The sequence below is a fragment of the Muntiacus reevesi genome, chromosome 10 (genome assembly GCF_963930625.1).
Source record: "Muntiacus reevesi chromosome 10, mMunRee1.1, whole genome shotgun sequence".
NCBI lineage: Eukaryota > Metazoa > Chordata > Mammalia > Artiodactyla > Cervidae > Muntiacus > Muntiacus reevesi.
This window is the reverse complement of record NC_089258.1, coordinates 16,295,725-16,308,439: the sequence shown is the minus strand read 5'-3', so window position 1 is coordinate 16,308,439 and position 12,715 is coordinate 16,295,725. Positions and strand designations below refer to the sequence as shown.

At 36.2% G+C, this 12,715-nt stretch overlaps 2 protein-coding genes across 5 annotated transcripts in view; one reads left to right on the top strand and one right to left on the bottom strand.

The window, feature by feature from the left end:
• The window catches only part of CENPP (centromere protein P), a 227,883-nt gene that overhangs the window by 32,462 nt on the left and 182,706 nt on the right, over positions 1 to 12,715 (bottom strand). The window lies entirely within an intron of this gene.
• ECM2 (extracellular matrix protein 2) overlaps positions 3,130 to 12,715 on the top strand; it is a 37,824-nt gene continuing 28,238 nt past the window's right edge. For 2 of the 3 annotated variants that reach the window (XM_065946571.1, XM_065946570.1), the window contains exon 1: positions 3,130 to 3,308. The gene's annotated coding sequence lies outside the window, so the exon portion shown is untranslated. The remainder of the gene's footprint in view (positions 3,309 to 12,715) is intronic. The other variant, XM_065946572.1, reaches the window with a different exon arrangement.

The window sequence follows — 12,715 nt, the reverse complement described above, 5'->3', positions numbered from 1 at the left end:
TCATGTCCATTGAGTCGGTGATGCCATCCAGCCATCTCATCCTCTGTCGTCCCCTTCTCCTCCTGCCCCCAATCCCCCCCAGCATCAGGGTCTTTTCCAATGAGTCAACACTTCTAATCAGGTGGCCAAAGTAATGGAGTTTCAGCTTCAGCATCAGTCCTTCCAATGAACACCCAGGACTGATCTCCTTCAGGATGGACTGGTTGGAGCTCCCTGCAGTTCAAGGGACTCTGAAGAGTCTTCTCCAACACCACAGTTCAAAAGCATCAATTTTTCAGCACTCAGCTTTCTTCACAGTCCAACTCTCACATCCATACATGACCACTGGAAAAACCATAGCCTTGACTAGACGGAGTTTTGTTGGCAAGGTAATGTCTCAGCTTTTTAATATGCTATCTAGGTTGGTCATAACTTTCCTTGCAAGGAGTAAGCGTCTTTTAATTTCATGGCTGCAATCACCATCTGCAGTGATACTGGAGCCCCAAAAAATAAAGTCTGTCACTGTTTCCCCATCTATTTCCCATGAAGTGATGAGACCAGATGCCATGATCTTAGTTTTCTGAATGCTGAGCTTTAAGCCAACTTTTTCACTCTCCTCTTTCACTTTCATCAAGAGGCATTTTAGTTCCTCTTCACTTTCTGCCATAAGGGTGGTGTCATCTGCATATCTGAGGTTATTGATTGAGGGAAGTTCCTAGGGAAGGCCTAAAGACTTTTTTTTAGAGCAGTTTCAGGTGCACAGAAAAACTGAAAGTACACAAGTTTTCCATGTATCCTTAGTACTCTCATCACACAGCCTCCCTGATTATCAACATCTCCTAGTAGAGTGGTGCATTTGTTACATCTGATGAACCTATATACAACATAATCACTCAGGTTTATAAGTTACATTAGGGTTCACTCTTGGTGTGCACATTCTGAGTTTACATAATTGTACAAAGACATGTATTCATCATTATGATATCATATAGAGTATTTCCATTGACTTAAAAAATCCTCTGTGATTTCACCTATTCATTTCTCTCTGACCCACCCCCCCCCCCAACAACCCCTGGCAACCACTGACCTTTTCATTGTCTTGACAGATTTATTTTTTCCAGAATGTCACATTGCTGGAATCACTCATCAACATGCATTTAAAGTGCCTCCATGTCTTTTCATGGCTTAGTAGCCTATTTCTTTTTAGCACTAAATAATATTCCATTGTAGGATGTACCACAGTTTATCCGTTCACCTATTAAAGGTTGCTTCCAAGTTTTGGCAATTATGAATAAAGCTGCTGTCAACATCTGTGTGCAGGTTTTGTGGTTTCAACTTATTTGGGTAAATATCAAGGAGTGTGACTGTAGAATTTTTCTAGAAAACCTCCAACTACCTTCAAAAGAGTCTGTATCACTTAGTATTCCCACCAGCAATGAACGAGAATTCCTACTGCCCCACATTCTCACTTGCATTTGGTATCCTCACTGTTTTGGTTTTTACAATTCTAATAGGTGTCTAGTGGCATCTCATTCTTGATTTAATCTCCAAAGCTCTTTTCGGATTGTGTGCAGGTATTCTGGGGGAAGAGACAAGGGGAACTCCTATCTCTAATGTTAGTATCTTCCCAAATATTTGGTATCTACTGGGCTATCTACTTATGTTAGAAACACTGACGAAAAGCTCAGAATGTGTGGGTAGAGATAGTCAACTTAGTGTTTGTACTCAGTTGAGCTAGTTTGGATTCTGAACATGGGAGCTCCCTTTTCAATTAGACATGCAAGACCAAGTAGATGAGAACACGGGTTCAATTTGGAGGTAAATGCATAATACTTGGAACAAATGGTGGAGACATCAGGAGGATTGGGGTCATATACCCTGCTTCTGCTGAGTGCTGTTTCCGAATGTATCTCACCATTCCTAAGATCTGTAATTTTAAAACTTGGAACACCCACAAAATTATCCTGTCTTACACCTGTTTGGGCTACAGTGTCATCTGTTAGACAGAGCCTATATGCTTTCAGTCTTTAAGGAATTTATCAAAAATTTTGTCTTCTAATAGTACTAATAATTTTGTGGTGCAGTACTACATTTTTAAAAGAAAATGTAGTTTTTAGTTTTAGGAATGTGGGTGGCCCATGTGCTCAATCTATCATCTTGATTTGGTCTATCCAAGTCACATTAAGATTTTGGAAAGACAAAAATGTAGCTCTTCTCTGTCAAGCAATTTAGACCCCTGAGGTAAAGTAAGAATTTTAAAAAGCAGATATTCCTATGACAGGAATTTTATATATGCTATTCATTCTACTTGCACAAAAATTTGAAAGGTAGGTATTACCATCCCAACTGTATAAAGAATAAATGTTAATTACAAACAGCAGTAATTCATCCAAGGTCCCCCGTAAGCAGAACTATGGGCCAGGAACCTTGATCTGACTGTGACCTGCTCATTTGCAGATGAAGAAACGGGCTGAACTAGATAACCAATTTGCCCTAATCAGAAGCCTCACCGCTCTCCTGCCTATTTTATTATTGCTTAAGGTTGGAAGTTATATAATTTCAGTGACACTAATATATAACAGCTTTTAAAAAATTTATTTATTTTTGGCTGTTCTTGGTCTTTGTTACTGTGTGCGCTACTCTCAGTTGCAGTGTGCAGGCTTCTCATTACAGCGGGCTTAGTTGCTCTGCCGCATGTGGGGTCTTCCTGGATCAGGGATCAAACCAGTGTCTGCCTGTAGGCGAATTCTTTACCACTGAGCCACCACAGAAGCCCTGATTTGTTAACAATATTGTGTGAGAGATAGGCATGGCTGGTAGGGAGCTGATTCGAGATTTAAATAACATTAACCCAATTAAAGGCATCCCAGGAATGCATGGTCCTCTAACTTGGCAACAATAGTATCTCTGCTGTCTGATAAAGCTCAAGTGACATGAAGGCTAGTATGAGTGTTAACATTTTTAACGCAATTAGTCTGTGAAAATCACACATTTCTTAAGCCCCACTTTTGTGCTTCCAACTCTACTTTCTCAGCCTACGGACTAATGCTTTCCTCCCCACCCCCTGCTGCTTTCCATTTTCCCGTGATTTAGAACAAATATTTGCCTTGGTAACCATTTTCCCTAGTTACTCTCTTGGCTGATTTTCTGCACAAAGAACTGAAAGGCATGTAACCCCAAGGGAGGCAGTTATTTTAGATTTTACAAAGAAGTCAGTTAACATTTTTCAATACTCCCTTCTTTGTCTTAAAGAAAGCTCTGGTTTTGTTTCATTTTCATCTGGAGACTTAAATGACACCAAGCAAAACCTACTTAGTTTAGATTTCCAGGTAAAATGTTTTAAATTTTAAGTTTCTACTAAAGCGTGTGGAATGGTTTTAATATTTGGGTGTTTTGTATTGCAAATATGTTTAGCACTTGAGGAAATTAGCTCTTACTAATAGATTTTTAAAGTTTAAAGTGTACATTATTTTGTTTACTTGTTTTCTTTTTTCAGGATGGCTACTTCTGAATTATTTAAAACTTTATGAAATTAGGATTAAATATATTTTTATATGTTTAAATAGAATTACTTGTTCAATAGAAGTATAAGTTGGTTTGAAAATTTCATTGTTTTCTATTTTAAAGTCCTAAAGAGCATAAAGCATTAAATGAAAATGTTTTTCATTTTAAGCCTACTAAGTGAAGTTAAAAGGGATAATAGGTATCTTGTGGCTTTGTGTAGAAGATTAAAACTGAATTTAAACCCTTCTAAAGCTTACTTAAGCAGCTGATGAACAACTTTAATGAAAAAAAAAAAACCAACAAGTTAATCAGGATTTACAGATGATATTTAATGTTGGGATAAACACAAAAAATACTAAAAAGAAAGACAATTTTACTTGATCAAAATAATGCCTACAGTGGTTGGACCTACTGTGTCATAAAAGTTTACCTCTAGAAACATATTCACTCAATTATAAAGTGAATATTAAATGCAATGTGAAATTTTATAAATCACTGAAAATAACAAAGCCTAGGCATCAATGATAAAATAGTATTGAGAGGCCATTTCATAAAAATTATTTAAACATTTCAGTGAGACTAGAGTCTGATTTTGTTAAAATTAAGATAGCTCTGTAAATTTATTTCTGTATGTATCTATTTAGACTTCTGTATAAGCAAAAATGAGCCAATTTGGGGTGGGGGAGACAGAGAGAGAGAGGTAGGGATAATGGGAGAAGGGTGAGCTTGGGCAGTACTCTTGTTGAGAGGCTCAGGGACAACATGATGTCTGAGACACTCATTAAGTTTACCTCCAGAGCCCTTAGATCCAGAGGCCTGACTCCTCATAACTCTTACCTACCACAGAATGGACAGCTATATATCCAACTGTCAACTGTCAAGCAAGAAAATCTCCACGTATAGATTTTATGTAGAACACAGAATTCACACTATCACAGTTCACCTCCCCTGCCACTTAGCAAATTCTACTTCTACCCTGTCTCATGAGCCAACTTTTCATATTGCTTTCCCCTGCGGCTGTTATCATTTCTTCCCAACATATTAGCTTGCACTCTGAATTGACTTTTACAATTTCAGCTGCCAATCAGCTAGGGAATTTGCTCCTCCCTCACATTTTGCAAGTTAGTTTTTTAAAAAACTAATGTAGATTACAAAACATTGTTCTAATATAGTTTCATCTCAAAGACCTACAGTAAAGGGTTTGAAATGCAGTAAGTTAATGTACATATATACTGAAAAAAAGATTGCCTGCTGAGGTCAGTCGACATGAAAATACCTTAGAGGCTGCTATTTGTTGAGCTAAGGTAAAGTGGTGATAAGTCAGCATATGACCCAAGTACAACCTGACTAGAGGAGGATAATTCTGTTGGATGAAGTTATAAAAAGAACTACCAAGACTCAAGAGGGCAAGCTAAGCAGATATCACTCCTTTCCTCTCACCAAATACCTAGAAATAAGAGAAGATATATTACAAATAAATACACACACGGATATATAGCTATGTAGGAAATAAAAAGGGAAACTTGTGGTGAGACAGAAACCATGAGGAATCTTTCAAATACAAGGAGATTTGAATGAATTTAAAGAGGAAAAACACAGCCTTGAATAGGTATAGGAAAGAACTGAATTAAAAGAATGTATGTGGAAAAGAAAAATATCTTTTACTTGGGAGTAAAAGATCCCAAGAAGGATACATAAAGAAGGAAAAAACAAACAAAAAAACCCTGTACATTATGTTAAAACTTCTGATTATTAAAAATAAGTTTAAGATCTGAAAAGAACCTCTCCAGAGAGAGGAAAAAGGATTTATTACAAAGAGATGAGAATCAGATTCAAGGTAAACTTTTCATCAATAAGAGCAGATATAACAAACAAATGGAACAATACCTATAAAGTATTGAAGAAAAATGATTTTAAAATCATAGTTCTATTTCCAGCTAAACAAAGTAACATTTCCTGACATAAAAGAATTAAAAAAAAAATTACAACTGAAAACATTCTCTTAAAGAAAGAGGATAAATTTTCAGCAAAATAGTAACTAATCTGAGGGGACTTCTGCTTCTCATTACTGCAATCTAGGCAATTTAGACTGCTGAGAATTATTTTTTAAAAAAGTAGGGAAAATAACAGGGCCAATATTTAGGACAAAACTAAGATCCAAAGAGCTTTTCTTCTGGAGGCATCTGTGGAACCAAAAGAGGTGACCAAGAAGCTTAGTATAGCTTTAAAACAGCCTCTCCAAGTTATGAGAAAAACAAAACTCGAGGAAAGGAGCAGGCAAGTAGCAGGGATGGTAGGGAAAAGTGATGCTGATGAAATCACCAGGCTTTGGTTTGGGACCTAAAATATAATTATTAACTAGATATAGTGAAACTCAGCTTCAAATCATGTAATTTATGACTGATAGTACACTTAATTTCATGTTTGAATGTAAATTCTTTTGGGATAAATAATACATCATTATAGGCTTCAAAGTATTTTCTTAATTTTTCATATGTAATGGCTGGCAGTCAAATGCCATCAGGCATAAGAAGAAACAGAAGAAAATGGCTAAAAATCTAAAAAGAAATAACAGACAATAGAAATAGACATATAAAGGGTTCCAAAATGGAGTTGTCGGGCTCAGACTTAAATAACTGTGATTACCATTTTGAAAATATGAAAGATTAAAAATTTCAGTAGAGAATCAGAAAGAATAAAAACCTACTGAAAACCCGAAAAGCTAAGAAACCACAAAAACAGAAACAAGTAAGTCAATGAATGGATTCAATAGTGGATAAACCACAGCTGAACAGATAGTAAATGGAACAGAGGTTAGTGGAATAACCAGGATCAATCACAGGGTGACAGAAGGATGAAAAATATGAGAGAAAGTGACATTAAAGACATAATTAGAAGACTATCATACATGTTGGAGAAGGAAATGGCAACCCACTCCAGTATTCTTGCCTGGAGAATTCCATGGACAGAGGAGCCTGGCAAACTACAGTCCATGGGATAGCAAAGAGGTGGACACGACTGAGTAACTAACACGTCATACATGTCATTGTAGTTCTAAAAATAAAAAGGAGAAAGAAGCAGGAGAGTATTATTTGAAGAGGTAAGCGCTAAGAAGTTTCCAAATTTGATGAATATAAGATCACAGATTCAAGAAGTGCTATGAATCCCAAATAGAGAATACCTTAAAAGCACCCTAAAAAAGTTACCTTTAAAGGAAAAGTAATTAGATTGACAGATGACTACTCAATACAAAATATGGAAAAAAGAAGACATTGGAGTGAAATCTTCAAAATGCTAAGACACTTGTTAACCTAGAATTTCATATTTAGTAAATACATTCTTTCAGAATGAACATAAGATATGAACATTTTCATATAAACAAACATAAAAAGAACTGGTCACCAGTAGTCCTTCACTAAAGGAATTACTAAAAGGTATTCTTCAATTAAGAAGAAAATAATCCTGATAGAAGACTGGAGATGAAGGAAGAAATAAGGAGAAAGAAAAAAGGTAAATATTTACATAGATCTAAACCAGTGTTTCTTAACTGGAGGTAGACTGATTCTTTCCATCTCCCAAGATACATATGGTAACATTTGAAGATATTTTTGGTTGCTATAACTGAGAGGTAGTAGTATCTACTGGGTAGAAGCTAGGGATGCTACTAAATATACAAGGGCCAGCTCCCCCCTCCACTACAAAAAAGAATTATCTGAAACAAATGTTAATAGTGCTAAGATTGAGAGAGCCTGATCTAAATGAATTGTGAGCATAAAATCATTATCATCGTCTTTTGAATAAAGAACTAAAATATGTAACAAAAGTAGTAGATGTGCCAGAATCAGGTAAGTAAAGTTAAAGCCATCCAGGAATAGATAAAGGTACTAATTTATATTAGACTCAATGAAGTCAAGGATATATGTGGTAATCTCTACAAAGAACATAAAAGGAAAAAGTATATAATTACTAATGGAATAATAAAAACAAGCAAGCGAGAAGGAAAAAAAAACACACAGAACAGGCAGGACAACTAGAAAATAGATAGTTGGAAAATAGATTTCAATCCAAACATATCATGTTACAATAAATACAAATAGACAAAATATTCATTTAAAAGATCAAAGATAAAAATTGTCATATTACACTAAAAATGATATGCTAATAGAAAGCATATTGAAAATATGAAAGACTGAAAGTAAAACAATGCAAAAATATATTAACTAACCAGGGACTGAACATGGGCCATGGGCAGTGAAAGAGTGGAGTATCAACCACTGGGTTGCGAAGGAATTCTCACAGGAGTGTTTATAATAAAAGAAAAATGAAAAAAAAAATTAAGTATCCATCACTAAACTGTTATGTAACCTATGGTATGAAAATACAGTGCACAGACCATATGTATTTATAAACATTGCTATATATGTCCATGTGATCACAATTTATTACTGAATGGAAAGAAAACAGGTTATACTAAAACATATATAGAATAGTTCATTTATATTTAAATGTATATGTTCATACATGTTTAGGAGGCATCTTGAAAGATACCCTTAAACTAGCGGTTGGGAAACTATGGCCCACAGGCCAAATCCTGTTTTTCAAAGTGCCATCAGAACATAGTTGTGGCCATCCATTTACTTCTTGTCCATTGCTATTTTGGGGTACAATAACAAAGTTGAGTAATTTCAACAGAGATTGTTGTCTTGCAAAGCTGAAAATGTTTACTCTCTGGACCCTGAAGAAAAAGTATGCCTACCCTTGTACTAAACTATGAATTATGGTTAAGGCAACTCGTCTTTTATGCCTACATATCATTTTGAGTTTTTAAAAACTATGTACTATTTTTAGAAACTTAAATACATCTTTAAAAGCATTGATAAAAAAGATTAAGAACTCAGAGGAAAGATAACTGTGTAAATGTGGCTCTTATCTTTAAACCTCTTATGAACCATGATGGGATCAACAACAAATTGTAGCTCAATCAAAGGAAGACTTTTCTGGCAGAGCAGTTTGAACATGGATGATAAAGAATTTCCCATTAATGGAAAAGCAGATAACTTACAAGATTCATTCAAAATCTAAGTTCTATAGAGTGAAGCACCATTATAAATGATACAGATTGCAAGGAAACAGAAGCATTACCTGAGCAAAATAAAAACAAAAACTAAAAGTAGGATCATAAATAAAGGAACATGCAATTCTGATTAAATGAGCATACAAGCATAATACAGAGATGTTGTGGATTTGATTAGACTACCAATAAGGGGAGTCACACATTTTTCTTGTTTATTTGTTTTCAAGTGCATAAAAGTTATGTTCACAGTACACTGTAGTCTATTAAGTGTGAAACAGCATTATGTAAAAAAAAAATATTGCTGTTGTTTAGTTGCTAGATCATGTCTGACTCTTTGTGATCTCATGGACGGTCTCCAGGCTCCTCTGTCCATGGGCTTTCCAGGAAAGAATACTGGAGTGGGTTACCAATTTCTTCTCCAGGGGATCCTACTGACCCAGGGATCAAACCTGTGTTTCCTGCATTAGCAGGCGAATTCTTTACCACTGAGCCACCAGGGAAGTCTGGTGGCAAAATACTTTATTGCTAAAATATTCCATCCACTTTTTTTTTTATTAGTGTTACCGAGGTATATTTTCCATCCTTGTAATTTTAACCTACTTGTGTTTTTATTTAGCATGAGTTTCTTATAGGCAGCATAGAGTTGGGTCTTAATTTTTAAAAATTCTACTTGGATAGCCTCTTCCTTTTTAATTGTAGCAGTTAATGAATCCACATTCAATATGATTTACAGGTGCCTCAGTGGTAAAGAATCCGCCTGCCAACACAGGAGACGCTGGTTCGATCTCTGGGTTGGGAAGATCCTCTGGAGAAGGGAATGGCAATTCACTCTAGTTTTATTAACTGGAATATCCCAAGGATAGAGGAGCCTGGTGGGTTACAGTCCATAGGGTTGCAAAGAGTCGGACACAACTGAGTGGCTGAGCACAACACATAGCACATGTAATGTTTTGGATTATTTTTTATTATTCCACTTTATCACCTTTATTGGCTTATTAGCTATAACTCTTTTTGTTTAGTAGTTACCTTAAGGCATATAATATGTATCTTTATTACAGTTTACCTTCAATTGATATTCCACTTTACTTCTAAGTATATTACAACAGTATATTTACACTTTCTCCTTTCTGCTTCTGTTGTCATACATTTTACTTTCACTTAAGACAGAAATCCCAAAATACGGTATTATTATATTAACACAACTGTTAAACAGATGACTGCATTAAACAATAATTTTTAAAAGAGATTTAAAAATAAAAGAGAACTTATCCACTTATATGCTATTTCCTGTGGCTTTCATTAGTTTGTGTAGCTCCATAATTCCATCTAATATAATTTTCCTTACATGGTAGCATTTTTTGTAGTGCATTTCTGCTGGTGATTAATTTCTTCAGCTTTTCTATGTCTGAAAAAGTCTTTATTTTGCCTGTGTTTCTGAAAGACATTTTCACTGAGTATACAACTCTAAGTAGGGACTTCCCTGGCAGTCCGGTGATTAAGAGTTTGCCTTCTAATGTAAGGGGTGCTGGCTCAATTCCTGGTCAGGGAGCTAAGAGACTACATGCCTCTTGACCAAAAAACCAAAACATAAAAGAGAAACAATATTGTTATAAATTCAATGATGACTTAAAAAATGGTCCACATCAAGAAAAAAAAAAAAAAAGAAGAAAAATCTTAAAAAAAAATAAAGAACTCTAGGTTTATTTATTCCCCCCCCACCCCGCCCCAATACCTAAAAGCTATTGCTTCATTGTCTTCTGGCTTGAACTATTCTGAATGAGAAGTCTTTTATTCTATTCTTATGTTTTTTCTCTAGTTACTTTTAAGATGTTCTCCTTATTACTAGCTTAAAAGCAATTTGATTATGAAGAATATTTGACAGAATTTTCTTCCTGTTTCTTATTTTGGGGTTCTATTGATCTTGGATATGTGGCTTTATAATTTTCTTCATATTTGGGCAAAGATCAGTCTTTATTTCTTCAAACACAGTTCCTTCAGGGACTGGAACTGGATGTAAACTGATCTACTTAAAGTTGCCCAACAATTTGATGATGCTCCATTCATGTTTTTTACCGGTCTTGTGTGCTTGTGTGTTTCATTCTGAGTAACTTCCATGACTATATTTTCCACTTTACTAATTTTTTCCTATGGCGTCTAATGTCCTATTCATCCCTTGCAGTATAGTTTATTCTCTCTCACATTGTATTTTATATCTTTTTAAGTTCAATTTGGATTTCGTTAAGTATCTTTCCTCTATCTTCCTGAACATATGAATTATAGTTTTAATAACTTTGAAATTAAAGTGTTTATAACTTTTAATGACCTATTTAATAATTATGTCAACTGTGCTATGGATGTGTTTCAATGGATTGATTTTCCTCATCACTATGGGTCAACAATTCCTGTTTTGTGCCTGGCAAATTTTTGCTGACTTTCCCAACCCTTGCTGAGTGCTCTGGGACATGGTAAAGTTGTTGCATATAGTTTGACCCTTTCCAGAAGGCTTGCTGTTCAGTTCTGTTAAATGTGATCAGATCAGTCATCAGCACAGAGTAAACTGTCTTCTTTGATGTGCCAATGCCGTTCTGAGCATTCTGCCTGATGCCCTTTGCAGTACAGGTTCTCCACTATGACTGGTGGACACATGGAGTCTGCCCAGTCTTTTCTATCCCAAAGAATTTTTTTTTTTTTTTTTTTGTCATTCATGGTAGTTCTTTCTTCAGTGCTGAGGAGTCTACTCATACAAATGTGTTAATCAGTACTCAGTTGAAGAACTGGTATCTTTGGAAGGCTTTCTCAGGGTTGCTCTCATCTCTCTGTGCTCTGCTCTGCAAATTCTTGCCTCTCTGGGACCCCAGGTTTTCCTTCTTCAGCTCTGGGAGATTGTGAGGCTCTGCTTGGGTCTTCAACCTCGGCTTCAACCTGGGAAGGAACTCCCTCTAGGCAATGTGCAGGAGATTAATTTGGATTTTCCTCCTCTCAGAGATTTTTGTTTTGTGCTACTCCATGCTGAACTGAACTGATGTTTATGGTTTGAAAAAGTATTCATTTCTCAAACATGTTTTTCAGCTTTATCATGTACCAGGCCATGTGCTGCTCTTAAGACCAGTTGATTAAAAGTTACTTTGTCTCTCTTACCTCTTTCTAACTGGTATTAGTTTGCTATTATTCTTATATGATGAAATTATACTGCTTCCTTCCCAGCAAAGAAAATTATAACACTAGAGAATAAAAAACTAGAACAGAAGAGCTGGGAAAATAAGTTGTGGATGACATTAGTCACAGAATGACTTGGAGAAATCTCCCAAGTAGCCTCTGGAAACCTACAACACAGCGGTCCAGAAAGGGGCTGGCAAGTTACTGCCTAGGGGCTAAGTCCGACCCACTGCCTGTTTTTGTAAATAGAGTTCTATAGGAACACAGCCACACCCACTTGCATACGTATCGTCTGCTTCCATATTACAAGAGTTGAGTGGAGGAGTTATAACAAGAATGCACGGCCTGTAAAACCTAAAATATTTACTGCCTGGTTCTTTATAGACAGAAGTTTGCTCATGCCTGGTCTATAAAGATAAAGATAAAATACTAAAATTTCTTTGGACTTCCATAGTGGTATGGTGGGTAAGAATTTGCCTGCCAATACAGGGGACATGGGTTAGATCCCTGGACCAGGAAGATTGCACATGCCAAGGAGCAACGAACCCGGCATCCCACAACTACTGGGCTGGCGCTCTAGAGCCCACGAGCCACAGCTTCCCTAGAGCCTCCCCTAGAGCCTGCACACCACAACTGCTGAGCCCGTGTGTTGGGACTACTGAAGCCTGAGCACGGAGAGCCTGTGCTTCGCAACAAGAGAAGCCAATGCAAGGATAAGCCTGTGCACCGTAATGAGCACTAGCCCCCGCTCACCTGCAGCTAGAGAAAGCCTGCATGTAGCAATGAGGATCCAGTGCAGCCAAACAAAAACAAAAACAAAAACCTTTGATTCTGACAGGAAAATTCTAAATTCTGACTTGGCAGTAATAATATAGCATTGAGCCCGTATATCTAGGTTTTATTTCTCAAAGACTGCTGCTGAGGGATACAGGCAATTATAAGCCAATTTTCAGAGGTAAAAATTTAGTCACTAACTTCAAAATTCTGTTTCATTTTCATTCT